Source organism: Castor canadensis, chromosome 6, assembly GCF_047511655.1.
Source record: "Castor canadensis chromosome 6, mCasCan1.hap1v2, whole genome shotgun sequence".
NCBI lineage: Eukaryota > Metazoa > Chordata > Mammalia > Rodentia > Castoridae > Castor > Castor canadensis.
Genome location: NC_133391.1, coordinates 26,073,366 through 26,089,212, shown reverse-complemented (window position 1 = coordinate 26,089,212; position 15,847 = coordinate 26,073,366).

Genomic DNA, 15,847 nt, shown 5'->3' with positions numbered 1-15,847 from the left:
TTAACATGGAAGGTAGATCATTTTCAAAGAAAATGGAATTGAGTTTTAAGTTACAGTGATCTACCATGGGTAATAAGCTTAAAAAGAGAAATGATATAATAATAGGTGATACTTTCATTTATAAGAAAGTGAAAAACAAAATCTCCAAACCTTTCTAACACCCTGCTCCATAGAGCACAAGTTGCTCCATAGAGCAACTTACTCTCAGTTTTAAGTTATATTGCATAACAAAAAGAAACTTTTAAATGTTGTCAGTATTCTAGATGATCTTTCCAAATATTTTTAAATTCCTTACCTCTATTAATATCACAAGGAACTTGTTCTTATGTAAAATGAGCTAAGAGGTCAATGTTGTAACCCATCTGCTCCTTCTAGAACACATGTAAGTTTGCATTCTTAGAATTTCTTTTGCACAATTGCACAACTTCTGCTTCTGTTTTCCACACATTCAACAGAGTCATCAGCCACCATTAACTGAAAGCTTTAAAATGAGACTTCACAATGATAGTGTCTTTAAGAATCTGGGCCAACAATAATTCAGGCTACTACTTAATACATCTTCAATTTAATTTAGAGAAAATTAAAAAACAAAACCCTACAGTTTTTAATTCTTTCATGGAAAACATTTGTCATCTCTCCCATATTTCAGAGACAAATTTAACATGTTTATCTTGGTTGAATTCTTGTAGAGATTGGATGTATACAATCGAAAAGAGGATGACACTTGATTTACAATCCTCTAACCATTTCTTGGTGAGTCTGGATTCTGTGTGGAAAGTTTACATCTCTATGTGGCTGTGAGCCAGGTCTGATAGGCAAAGTAGTCAGCCAAAGGGACTAAGTTTAGAGCAGATGATGGACACCCCATGTTTCTCTAAGTACTTGACTTTCATTGTGTTTGCATGACTTAATTGTCTCCCCTGAATCCCATGCTACCCCTCTTATTCTCCAAGAAATGGGTAGAAAGATTTCAAAGTTTTAAAGGTATGATATTTCATTTTGGTTAGGTTCTCTGATTAATACAAAGTTAAAAACATTTCTATTTTCTAAGATTAGAGACAAGGTACAGAAACTATCTACTAGTAATTTTTTTACTCTTCAGTGAAGGGTCATTCTTGTTGTCATTAATCTTCTTTGCTCCTGGACTTCTGTAAAATTTTGTGTGCTTTATTGCACGTTAATTATAGATAGTCTGTATTTTCTGCTACACTAAAAACCTTGAGAATTCCAATTTTGTCTAATTTAGCTTTGCATTTCACACAGTGCCAGGTGGAGTGCCTTGCTCACAATAGACATTTATTAAATACTGATCAAATTTATTTGAATTAAACAAAGAAGCCAGAGTCTTGAAGACAAAGTTTAAAATGAACATTTTAATCTAGGTTGTTGATAAAAATAAAATTCTAAGCATATTAAATCAGATGTTACTTGATAATATTATTTAGTTATTTTTCACACTATGCATACACTCCAAAAGATTTATTGCAGCATAGTGTAAAGGTTTACTTTGTCGTCTATCTTCATGAATAGAATGTAAGTTCTTAGAGGCAGACTATATCTGCAGGTCTATTGGAGTGCCTAGCACATAAGTACTTAATGAATGTTTGCTACATGGGTGGCTGAATGGAAAAATAATATGTGCATAGGAAGATGAAATGAATAGTTGATCTAAGTGAAATTGTAGTTACTTAAAATCACCAGCTTTCTGAGACAAGTAAAAACAAACTAGAATTATGAGAATTTTCTGAAATATTGGAACTTTTTGTAAGAATGTTTAGGTAAATGATATTTATTATTTACTGCTATCAGATATCAAATGACACCTTTAAGAATCTAGAGTGATGGGACATCTTGGGTAACATTTAAAAGGATGTGGCTATTTCTAATTGTGATCTAAAATACTTAAGAACACACTAAAAAGACAAAGTATGTCATCAAGTCTCAACTACATTAAGGCTAGGATCTGGGTAGAACTTTCACTAAGCAGAGGTAGGTCAATTTCCTTAGCATTATCAGGTTTTATCTCATGACAAAGTGAACACCTAAAACAAATAGAAAGACACTTTATAGTTTCCTTATGTATTGTCTATGGGTCCATAAGCCAACCAAAGGAAGACAGTGCTCTTGGGTTGATATTTTATGATGGTACTATGATTTGAACTCAGGGCCTTAAGCTTTATAGGCAAGCATTTTGCCACTTGAGCTATATCACAGCCCTTTTTATTTAGTTTGTTTTTCATATAGGGTCTCTGATTTTGCCCAGGGCTGGCATTGGACCAGAGGATCCTCCTACCTTCACCTCTGTATAGCTAGGAATAGAGGTATGCACCATCATGCCCAGCTTGTTTTGGGAGACATAGTCTGTCTAACTTTGTTGCCTGAGTTGTGCTTGAACAAGGATCATCCCATCTCTGCCTGCTCCATAATCTTGTGTTGGTGTTTGAGGTAATGGAAGGTCAATTCTCAAACCTCTTCCATCTTTCTGTCATCTTGCTTAGCATTTGTAAACACCACCTTTCAGAAGCAAACAGGAGAAGCTACATAGTAGGGCTATCTACTGCTCATCTCATGCTGGCGACAGAGATACCATGGAGATAGTGATGCTGAAACTTCTAGGTGGTTGTCTGTTATATCTTCTGAGGGTTTCAGAAAACCAGACAGGCAGTAAATGAGAAACTGGCATCTCAGGAGAGTGAATGCCTGCTGGACACCAAAAATCTTACTTGCCTTTAGCTTCCTTTTTAGGTGTGAATCTGAGATTTTGTTGTCATTGATTCATCAGAGACTATGTTCAAGGACATTCCACCCAACATATATGCTGAGAGTCACTGAGTTTAAGAAGTGTCCCCATTTAATCATTTGTAAAAAGGGGGAAAACAAACAAATCATTAAAAAACAAAGATATACTATGAAATCAGGGAAAAGAATGATTAGTTTAACAGCTCAGAGGAAGAAAATGTTAACTGATTTTTTTGTAAGACTCAAGAGAACATTTCTGGAACCTGTTTGTTATGCTCAATAAAATGCAAGATGAATGAGTCTCCAGGGAGTAGGATCAGCAGACAGCAAGGTACAAAGGGAGACAGGTAAGGCAGGTAAAAAAAGAAAGTTGATGAAAAATTTAATAGGAAAATTAAGACTGACATTTTGAAAGTTACTGAGAATACTGAACTCTAGCAATGATACTACAGAAATATGAATGGATCAATGTGGAAGATGAGCTGAGAGTTATATGATGTACAGGACAAAGGTTTGAGAATTGTGGAAGTTAGTAAGTAACTGATGTCCCTTACTGACAAGAATCTGAAACATACAAAGCAGGAGCAATAAATAAAGATACGATAGAAGAAAACTTGCCTCATTGACTGGTTTATATAGATGTGACTTTACTTAATTCACCATAAAACAGTAAAAGAGACCCATAAAACTCATATCACCAAACTTCTGAATTATAAGGGCAATGTATAATAATTAAAAACTCAACTGTCTAAATAAGGGGCGAAAAGGAAAAGATTATTCACAAAGAAAAATGCATTTAGATAGCTTATTTTAAGGCAGTGAAAAAAATTTAAGAATTTTGAAAAGATAATATTGTGACCTAGGCATTTCATATCTGAACAATGTATTTTCTTTTTTTTCTGATTTTTTTTCTTTTATTATTCATATGTGCATACAAAGCTTGGGTCATTTCTCCCCCTGCCCCCACTCCCTCCCTTACCACCCACTCCGCCCCCTCCCTCTGGCCCCCACTCCCTCAATACCCAGCAGAAACTACTTTGCCCTTATTTCTAATTTTGTTGTAGAGAGAGTATAAACAATAATAGGAAGGAACAAGGGTTTTTGCTGGTCGACATAAGGATAGCTGTACAGGGCATTGACTCACATTGATTTCCTGTGCGTGTGTGTTACCTTCTAGGTTAATTCTTTTTGATCTAACCTTTTCTCTAGTTCCTGGTCCCCTTTTCCTATTGGCCTCAGTTGCTTTTAAGGCATCTGCTTTAGTTTCTCTATTTTCTTATATAAAATTATTTAAAGATGATTTTAGATGCATGAGTGCTGAGGAAAAAAATCATTAAGGAACTTTACAAAACAAATTACTTAAAGGATTGTTCCAATTTAATTTTACAGAATCGGATTTTACAACCTAAATGTGAGAGTCATGGAAGAACAGGTTATGAAGGGTTTCGCTTTCCTTGTTTGGATCAATATTTCAGGGTCTACTTTATTTTTGATGCTTGGGATTAAACCCAAAACCTCATGCATGCTAAACAAGTGCTCTACCACTGAGCCCCAGGGCACCTTTCGATGATGTGTTTGTGGTATGATTCTGTAAACAAGTGTTTTCATTTGTTTCCTTTCTACTCCTACCTTTTCCCTATCACAGGGAAACATATTTCCTGTATCTTATTCTCCACTTCACAGTTCAGGTGGAATCTCTTGATAGATCTAATGATCTAAGAGGACAAGTAGCACCTGTGAGATGTCTAAAATACTATATTTACATGGCTAAGACATGTAAATAAAGTTAGTTTCTGTTTCGTATATAAATCAAATTATTGGTAATTTTTGAGAGGGAAGGATTGAACTCAGAACCTTGGCAAGGCTTTACCATTTGAGCTACACCCTCAGTCCCCTTGTTTTTATTGTTGAGGTAGAGTCTAAATATCTTTGCCTGGGTTGGGCTTAAACTTGCAATTCTCCTGGTCTCTGCCTCCCAAGTAGCTGGGATTATCCAAAGGTATGTGCCACCACACCCAGCTATTATTTTATTTTTTACCATTTTTTCCCCGTGATTCTTCTGTATGACTGGATTTGTTTTATGAACTAGGAAATTTAGGAAGGATGAATAACTCTCAAGTTCTAACATTCAGTAAGTAATTAATTTTAATATGTATTTTTTATTTTCAAACCAGCTCTTTGCTCTATTACTTTTTAAGTTTATTCCTGCCCCATGGACTTTTAGAAGATGGTACCTTATATTCTATTTATTCATGGTTTTAATTTCATCATCGGAGTTGAAAGGAAAAAAATCTTCGTGTCATTTAATACTTGCAATTAGTTTTACCTACAGCGTTCAAATTTCAAGGGCACAGTTATCCTCTATAAAGATAATTACTCTTAAAAATCACATTTCTAGTTTTGTAGTTGATATGATAGTGGATCGAAACTGGTTTTGTTTTGTTTTGCTTTTTCAAGACAGGGTTTCATTATGTAGTCCAGCCTGGTCTTGAACTTTCTATCACCTACTTCAAAATCTGTAGTGCTGTGACTACAGGTATGTATCTCGATGCCTAGCTTTAAACTGACCTTTTGTCATGTCTTTGTCAGATTGTTATTAATAAAATAGTGGGGCATTACTTGGAAAGAAACTTGAGGATCAGTAGTTTCACCTATAGTGAAAGTTTTTTCTTATTGGAATTGAAATCAGGCCTACATGCATGTTAGGCAAGTCTCTACCACTGAGCTGTACCCCAGCCCTATAGTGAAAAATTTTAAAATAAATTTTTAAATAATTTCAGACTTATAGCAAGATTGCCAGAATAGTAAAAAAAGCTCCTCCTATCTGCCATTTCTTCAAATTCATCAATTATTTATAAGTTGCCCCACTTATTTCATCATCCTCTATATATTCACATACACATACATATTTTCCTTGAAATGTTTGAGAACACATTGGTGACATTGTTCCACTTATCCTTAAATATTTTACCATGTGTTTCTGAGAAAAGAAAAATAAAAACCAAACTAAAATCCAATTATGAAAATCATTTAATATGGATAAAATATTTTATCTAATCCAAAGTCCATATACAGATTTCATCAATTATACCATAAAGGTACTTTTTAGCCTGTTCCTAGAGCAAGAGGAAAAAGGAGAGGGGAGGGAGGGAGGGAAAGGGAGCGAGACAGAGAGAAAGAGAGAGAGAGAGAGAGAGAGAGGGAGAGGGAGAGAGAGGATTATCTCTGCAATAGAAGTTTAAAGAAAAAACACAATTGTATACTTTTAAGATTCTATTTACATTGTTATTATGTTATAAGAGCCCACAGAAGTTGAGAAGCAACTCTGAATGACTGTGCTCAGCTGGGTGGTTTTCTACTTTCCTGCTATAGCTGAGGTTACTCATGTAGCTACATTCAGCTAGGCACTGGCTGGGGCTGGAACATGTAAGACGCCTCCTCATCCTTTAGTGTCTTCCCTCCAAAAATCTATGTTCTAGCATGGGCTTCTTTATAGCTTGACAGCTGACTTCTAAGACAAATTGCCAAGAAGACAAGCCTGAAGGATAAAGAACAGCAATGGAGAGGGTAAATGCAAGTATGATGTATTTGATACATTATTAAGAACTTTTGTAAAAGCCACAATGTACTCCCATCCAGCACAACAATAAAGGAAAAAAAAAACAACCACAAACACAAAGCAAGAAAAATACATCAATAAAAACATAGAAAAAGAAGACAATCCCTAGTGTTCAACCATCTGTTAAGCCTCTCCTTGCATCAATTTTTTCCATGTCCCATTGCCTAAAGTAAGTCCCTAGCCAAGGCTAGCATGAGAAGGGCTTGTATCAGAGTGGCATACTATATGATGTGGTGCTTTGTAGGCCATCAAGGTGATGGTCACCCTAAGAGAAGGAATTAGATGCATTCATGTCTGGGTTGGTTACTAATTTTTAGTGCTTCTTTAGATAAGAAATGAAGACAGAAATAAAGAAGATAGGTATATATTTATAAAAGTGCTTAGAAATTTTTTTTTGGTACAGATAAATTTTTTAGCTAAAGAAATTAATTTTCCTAATTGGAATCACTTATTATTTAGTAGCCAAGATTAGAACTGAAAATTAAGCTATTACTATTATGTTAGCTACTAAAATTAATACAAGAGCTAATATCACAGTGTATGTAGCAAAACAGGTATTTTGAACTAGGAAGTAGAATACGTACAGCTATAATTAAGCTGCATGCCTTTTTAAGTGTCATTTAAAACTTTAAGACCCTACTATATATTAAAACAAATATCTTGGACTATATTACTTCTTAACACCCTCTCAGCTCAAAAGTTGGCCATATTTAAAAAATTCTTTAAGTAGTATTAGAAATACGCAGAAAGCCAAAATATAACTCAAATTTTCTCATCCATCAGTGAAAAATATGTGAGCATTGATTTGTCATTATTACAACTTTAATTCAACTAATCAGTCTCTTTTAGTGGCCTGTTAAAATCTCAGTCACAATAGATAACGTGGTCAGAAGATGTTTCCATGGTCTAGGTACTTTAAATACTTTCACAAGGCATCATGATTACAAATGAATAATATGCAAAGTTTCCATATTAGGTCTAGAGGATAGTCAATATAAATATTCAACTATGATTAAAGGAACAGCAAGGGAGGTTACATTGTTCTTTAGTGGTGTGGTGGTGGATAAGGAATGGTGGATGATCCTGGGACAACAGATATAGTAGTATAAGGATTTCCAGCTTTCTAAGGTGGCTTACTGAGGTGGCTTGCTGATGAGGTGGTTTGAATGACTGAATATGAAAAATTCCTCCAATTTTTCTCCCCTACTCCCACTAATCCCATTTTCTTCTGGGTCATTTAGTTTATTAAGATAATTCATACAAACAAGCCACCATAAACTTACAACAACCTAAGACATCATCTTGTGTCTACAAATAAGCTATTATTTGCAAGATAGATTTTTTAGGAGGAGGGAATCAAACCCACAAATTGCATCTTAAGTTACCTTTCTCCAGTTACCATTTTTTTGCCCTTCAATAGTGCCAAGTTTTTATACACTTCATGTTGTGTATATAGCATTTTCAAATAAGCTAGTTCATTTCTTCCCTTTCTACCTCCTTATATGCTGTGTCCCTTTACTAAATTGTCCATCCTTTGGAGAAGGTAGAGCTCTGTATTGTATATAGGTTTTACAAAGCACTGAAATATGCTTGGGGTCTGCAATGGGATTTTTACAACAGAATGTTTTTCTCACTTGGATTATTGACCTTCAAAGTAAGATTTTTTGTGGCCTGAATTTTCCACTTCCTTCAAGGTTGATCTTGTGCACTGAATACTACATAGATCTGTCTGACAGAACTATCTAGAATGACAGAATGTTCTCTGTCTTCACTGTCTGATACTCTAGCCTCCAGTCATTTGTGAATCTATAATTTTATTAATTTAAATTTAAATAGTCATATGTGACTAATGGTCATCACTTAATGGTTGTGTAATAGAAGAGAGAAAATTCATTTTACATCTTAAAGTTATTCGGGACTTTCCTACATGTAGACATTTAGAATGTTTTGCCTTATTGCCTCAGTTAGGTCAAGTCTAGATTTATCTTCTACAAAGTTCCTTTCTGGCATAGAGTCCATATAAATTCCCCCCTTTCTTGTAATATAATGTTAGTCCTCTGATTCTTATTACCCACTATTAATCATTGTAGTTTAGCTGCTTTCCAAGACTGTGTTTTTCTCCATCATCAGACTTAAAACTTTTTGAGGTAAAAAACTAACATTTCTTCCGCATTCCTCTTGGCAACATAACATATGTTGGACACCTGGTTGCTGTTCAATAAATATTTATTGCCTGGATAAATGATGTAGTTTATATCAGGGAACAGGGTGAAGGGGCAGATGGTGCTCAATTGACAAAAGCACCACTTTTTCCCACCAAAAGTGATGGCCTACTTTGATGCTTTTCCCAGAAGGTTCCGAAAAACTCTCTGAGTACAAGAATATGCAGTTTGAAAGTCTGGCAAGGAGAGAACAGGTTTCTGGGAAATCGCAGAGCATCAGATCAACAGAGTTGTATGTGCAGAGTCCTGGGTCTCACTTCCTCCTGCGAGAACTCCACCTAAGCAGAATAGAGTACCAGAGTGAAATTGTAAGCTTTCTCTCATTCTCATGTGTGTCGGAAGCCACATGGTGGCTCCCACCACTAGTGATTTCAGATCTCTCTAACAGTTCTTGTTTGACTTTTTACAACTTCTTAAAACGGTTGACTATGCTATTTGTATATTGTGTCTATTCAAACTGTTAATGTGAAGATTATTCCTCATAAACTTTCTGGAGTGAGTAGGTCAAGGACATCAAATGATCAGGCAAGTGACACAAACAATACTACACACTTCTGATGATTTCAAATCATCATAACCCCCAAAACTCCTGAATACTATTTAAATTCTCAATAAATTTGAAAAGATATGCCGCTTTAAAACAATACAGTGTCACTAACATTTTTGAAAACAGTCAACAATGTCTAGAATTTGTTTATACATATGGCAGGCATTTTAGATGTATCAGCCAGGAAAATCTCATTACTGTAGACTTCACTTGAAGATCTCTGAGGTCCCTTCCAGCTTTAAAATGCTGAATATAATTCAGAATTTATGATAATTTGAACTAGGCTAGGCTGAAATTTACTTTTGTATGATCTATGAAGGAAGCAAGGATTTGCTAATAGTGTAAACAAGATTGCTTGAGGCTTTTAACCAAGCTGTTCTTAAAGATTTAACACATTGTGTGATAAAAATGGGTCTAATTTCAAATGAATCCCACCTACTTATTAAAGCATGCAACGAAAGTCTGTTACTTAGAAGTACTGTTATTAGCAGCTAAATTTACAGTGTGAATTTGAAAATAATACATCTGCATTTTTATCATTTTTGTGGTTTATTTTGTTCTTAATTCATTTGGTTCTCAAAGGGTAGAATACATCCATGAAGGTTTCCTGTAATTAGAAATAACTATTTCAAATACAATAGTCTCTTTTGGTAGTTTATTGTTCCTTCTTTTATCTTATGTATTCTTTATCATTATGATCTATTTAAAATATATATTTATTAGACATTCATATTATTTCACTTCTAACCAGGTGGGACTGGGTGTTTGAGGCAACCCACTTACCCACTGCGGAATAATTAAAAATTCAGGACTTTTAAATTTGTTGTCATTCTGATATTCATTTGTAATTCTTCAGAAGAAATTATGAGATTAGGTTGACTCTGTACAGTCTTAATTTTCTTCTTCAACATATTGTCATTGTAATTTGATTTTATTGATGTTAAAACAATTCTTTGTGTAAAGAAAGGCTAAGAAATGTTCTTTATCATCCTCTGGAACTGAGAGTTTTACTTTTGGCAATGGGGCTTAATGATTTGCTGTTCTTAGAAACCACAAAACTCTTTCTAAAGACTTGCATAGATAATACATATGCTGCATTTTACAAAACTTAATATCAGAAAGATGTACTTTGTAAGTTCTTAGATATTGTTCAGAAAGAAGTTGAAAATCACTGAGTTAAAACAATGTAGAAAAATGCAAGAAATGTTTGATATCTCCTGTTATATGTTTACAAAAGTAAATCATAGCCAGGTATGGTGTCTCATGCCTATAATTTGAGCTATTTGGGAGGCTGAGAGCTGGGGAATTGAGATTTGAGGCTAGCCAGGGCAAACAATTCTTGAGATCTCATCTCAACAGAAAAATCTTGGCATGGTAGCATGTGTCATCTTTGCTACAGTGGAAAGAAGATCTTGGTCCAGGCCAGCTGGACATAAAGCAAGACCTTACCTCCAAAATAACCAGAGCAAAAGGGTTGGAAGTATGGTTCAAGTAGGAGAGCACTGACCTAGCAAGAAGGAAGCCCTGAGTTCAAACTCCACCACCACCAAAAAAAAAAAAAAATCACAAAAACATTTCTACTGAAAGATGAGTATATAAAAATCTCTATGGTTTTTCTTTTCAAGTATATTTTAAAACTGCCATACTTTCCTTGTTGCATGAGGACAGAGGTATTTTATCTTACCGTTTGCAAGATTTTTTTATACAAATACACAGAGAACAATGTCTATGATAATACAAAAACATACAATTCAGTTCAAATCTGTTACCTGCAGAGTACTTTGGATATTTTTAAATTTTAAAAACATACATTATTGTATTTTTTGTTATAGAACATTGATTAATTGACTTATTTACTGTTTGTTACTGCCTAAATGATCTGTATTATCTTATTTAATCCTTATACAAATGATAATTGTGAACTATGATTTTTTTCACTTAATGGCTGGGAAAACTGAGACCTTGAGAGAGAATTTGGACTGGTAAATGACAGAGGCAACATTTGAATATTCATTCGTCTGACTCTAAAATCTATGTTCTTGCCCTTTCAATTATTGTATTTCTAATTAAAAGGTTTTTTGCTTATTTTATTATGGTGCCACTTGAACTAATTCTGTTAATTCCTAATCTTCCCATATTTTAAATATGCATAAATAATTAATGTTGCTAAACAATGAAAGGTATTTTTTTAAAGTCTGGAATTATGATAATTGAAAAGGTAAAGATACTAACCCAAGGCTTTATGTTAATTTCTTTTTTTTTGGTGGTACTGGGGTTTGAAGGCAGGGCCTCATGCTTGCTAGGCAGATACTCTACCTCTGAGCCACTCCACCCTCTAGTCTAAGGCTTTAGACATTTTGAATGGTGGTCTAACAAAATTTGAATGTAGTTGCTGAGAGATTATTTTGCTCACCAGTCTAACTGGTTATCTTTTAAAATTCCATGTATTTTTGTTCCATTTATCTTTTTATTTTCATTTTAATTGACATATAAAAACTATACACCTTTATGGAGTAGCGTGTTATATTTCCATAAAGGTATACATGGTTTAATGTTCTAATAAGAGTAAACATACCTATTGCTCTCTACTTTTCAATGTTAAATTGGTCATTTGAAATTTTTCATACAAATGAAATGATTTCTTATCTCATTCAATTCAAAGTTTCTGCTTCATGCCAGCTGGTCAGAGAGGGTAAATTTCACTTATTTCTTCTTAATAATCAAAACTTCAATGATGTAGAAAATATAATGTATTTGAAGAAATACTTGTTCCTTAAGATTCCTGTAAACAAGGTATATAATTTAGTGATCTCTAAGTCCATTTCTGTTTCATCTCATTTGCTCTTTAAAATGAGTATGTACTTCTCCAGATTTTGATTTGTTATCTAATTGCAGATAGCTCCCAATTCAAAGCAGCTCTTTTCGATGTACTATTGTAACCCCAGTAGTATTTTGGCTGAGTAACCTCTAGGAAGTGAACTTGCTAGAAAATAAAAATGAGAATAGTTTGTTATTAACTGAAATTGGATGAGAATAATATCTTATTAAAATATTATCTATAATATTAGATGCAGCAAAATTTGGCTTATTAGCAGAATTATCCTAAATAATCAGAGGATATAATATGGGCTGGAGATATAGATCAGTGACTCAATGTATGCTTTGCATGTATGAGGCTCTGGGTTTGGTTCCCAGCACTGTACCACACACAAAAATCTACACTAACCAATTTTGATATGGGAAAGACTAATTGATTTATCAACTTTTTCTTTTCCTTTTTCTTTTTTTGATAATACTGGGGTTTGAACTCAGGGCCTTGTACTTGCTAGGCAAGTGCTCTATCACTTGATCCATGTCTCCAATCCTTAATCAAATTTTCTTATAACATTTGCATGGTGTGTAACTGATCCCAACTAAAATATTTTCAGGAAAACAAAATGACAATAGAAAAAGGAAATTACCTATATTAAATATAACTATATATAAAATATTGACTATGGCATTAAATTGACTTAATGCACTGACTCTAAATAGGAGCCTCCAAATAAAAGCTTATTATTTCTAAAAATGACACAATAATTATTCTCAAAAATAGGGAGTCAAAATATCAAAATGTTGAAGTTAGGACTCAAAATAATCATGTGAAAATGGTGGTGTAAAAGCAGGAGGAGCAAAATATTTTGTGTTCTTTCCAAATGTATGCCTTCTGTTTCAAAATCTACTTAGGAAATGGATTTGCTAGGGATAATGACTGTCTCACCTACCAAGTCACAGGGATTTTGTGGAGGTCAAATGAGACATTAAATATAAAGGTGCTGTTAAATGAAAAGTATTAGCTTATGATATTTATTATTTTGAACTGTTAGATGTTTCACTGAATGACTGTCTAGTACAACCTAAACTTAAAGCATCTACTCAAAAAGTTAAACTCTCTCAGCGACTTTCTTACCCTTTCAGTGACACTACAGTTTTAACACTTCGCTATTCAAGGGTTGAAAACTCACTTTCGTTTGACTTCTCTGACATAATCTCAGAAGCTAAATAGAACCTGCTGACCTGCCAGCCTGTGGGTATTATAACCAATTTGATGTCACACCTCAATTCTATATAGTTCTATCTTTATCTCATTTTATATAAGTTATATTTCAATAAATTTACTGAAATAAATTTTTTGTAATTAAAATTCAATTATATATGCAATAATGTTCTTTGAAATTCTGAGTAGCAAAAAATTCACTGAAAAATGTATCTAGAAAAAATGCAAAAGAAAGAAAACCTCACTGAAAAGAGTAGAAAATTCACTGTCCATATAAATTCTCCATATTGCTATGCCATTAAAACATGACATAAATTATCATTTTCCTCTTTTAAAGAAACTCATATGAAGGACAAACTGAAGGGAGTTCATTGAAGATTTGCTTCTTTGGCAAAGCTAGCAATTCAATAACCCATTGAATTAGTGTCATTGTGGTTATGTGGTTTGGTTTTCTGCTTTATAATAAACCCAAAAACTTTAAATAAATGGGTGTGATAAATTGAAAGTTTTCAGCAGTAGTAAAACAGGGGCAGAGGAGAAGGAACAAGAGTTACCCTATGCTTTATAGTGGAGGCAGTGAAGATGACATTTAAGATACAATGTAAGGAACAACTAAATTACAGTGACCATAATTTACCTGTGTGATCAATTTTATTTCCAGTGGAACTTCAAATAAAATAATATAACTCAATAGATCAGACTTTGTTGCTCAGAATAACTTCTCATTTCATAGAAAGAAGTTTATTAAAATACTTTAAAAAGTGAAACTTTAAAAACTGATATCATGTATACTACTAAAATTGTTGTGATACAATAATCTCAGACACTTTATTTCTTACAGTAGTGAGATTTTGTTTTCTGATTGTGGTGCTGAGGATTGAACACAGGGCCTCCTGCATGTTAAGCACGTACCCCAAAGCTATGACCCTAAATAGAAAGTTTTCCTTATTTGAAGTTTTTCTTAGGATGCTTTAATCAATTCTTACATATTTATTAAAAATTTAAAAGAATATTGATGAATCCACATTGGTGTGATTAAGATCAACTTAAATAAAATGGTCATAGTTCAATCATACAGACTAATAATGCACATAAGTTCTATGTATCTTTTGAAATTAAAAGCTGCAAGACCCAAGTTTATAGTGTTTCTGTCTATTATGATAGAAACAAAGCCAATATGTGGAAAAATCACAGTATATAATAGTGCAATTCTCTAAATATTTTAATAAAATATATGACTGGAATAAGTGAAGGGATAGGAATCAACAAGACAGCCACCTGTAATTAGGTGATTTACAAAGAAATTGCATGGTTTTCCATGTTTCACTAAAAATAAAATATGACAAATATTTCATATAACATTCTTAAAGTTACTCTCAGCCAAATGGTGTCTGAATAGCATAAGTAGTACCATGATCCAATGCCTAGACTAGGTGTAGAAGGTAACTAACTCACTAAGTAATTGCCATTAATATGTGACCTAGTCTTAAGAGAGAACATTCATTAGCATGTTGTCACAAAGGTATTTGCAAAACAGAGTTCAAATGAATACCAGTAACAATGAAGTTTAGATCAGTAAAATTTATGTATTTTTCATAAAATGGTTGGTGGTTTTGAGACTAAAATAATATTTTTATATGTTTTTAATGAACAGGTCGCTTCTTCTCTGGTTAGTGACTCTACATTCTGGATTTTCCAGAACAGTCTAGATTTCATAAAATACTCTTTTCTTTAAAAAAATAAAAGCAAGTGTCTACATGTCTAATTAAATGTAATTTACCCTTGAGTAATTTTCATGTAATTAAGTTCAAAAATGAAAGAAGTTTGTATTATCAGACCATATGTTCTGGTTTTAGATCCAGAATATATGGGTATTTTCCACAACCTATCTCCCAGGTCTTCAGCCATCATTTTCTGGCTACAAATAAGGAATATTTAAAGTCTAAATCCACCAACATTAGGTGGGAGGGGGCATGAAAAGTTTGCTTTTTTTCAGGCTTGAGTAATAAATTTTCTCTCACTGTCTCCCTCAAACCTTCTCTTCATTTGTTCCCTAGGCTGTTTAATCCACAAGACTAACTAAAGTAAGTCCTGATGTTACTGTCTGTCTGTTTCTTTGACATTGTTCACTGTTATTATCATTCTGAATAACATCTCCAGTTATTTCTTAAGTACACTATTAAATTTTCACCTTTACTCTTGCTTCCATTCCCCAACTGATGTTCCATTTTGCTGCCACAATTATATATCTAAAGTTTGATGTATTTCTTCTCTTTTACAACCCTTTGGTGTCTCTCACAAGCCTTACTGCCTGTTGTTGCAAGCCTCACAATGTGACTCTAGTCACACCAGATATCTATCCTTTCCTCTCTTATGATTCTGCACCACTTTGGTGTGCAATCTTATAATAAGCTCCTTTGATGACCTCCCAAAATAGGAGCTGGTTCTGAACTTTTTCTAAACTCCCTCTAGGGAAATTCTTTCAGAGGAGGGGAGAGAGAGAGCACTCTACTTTGAGCACCTGCTGTGTGTCAGCCACTTTCTGTACCTGACCTTACTTCAGACCTCACAGCAATTGCATGGCACAGGTCTCATTTTTATTTTATGAATGAAAAATATTAGAGTGCAGAGAGTTTAACTACATTGTCAAGGGTAGTATCTGTGGTTAAAAAGCAAAGCCTAGA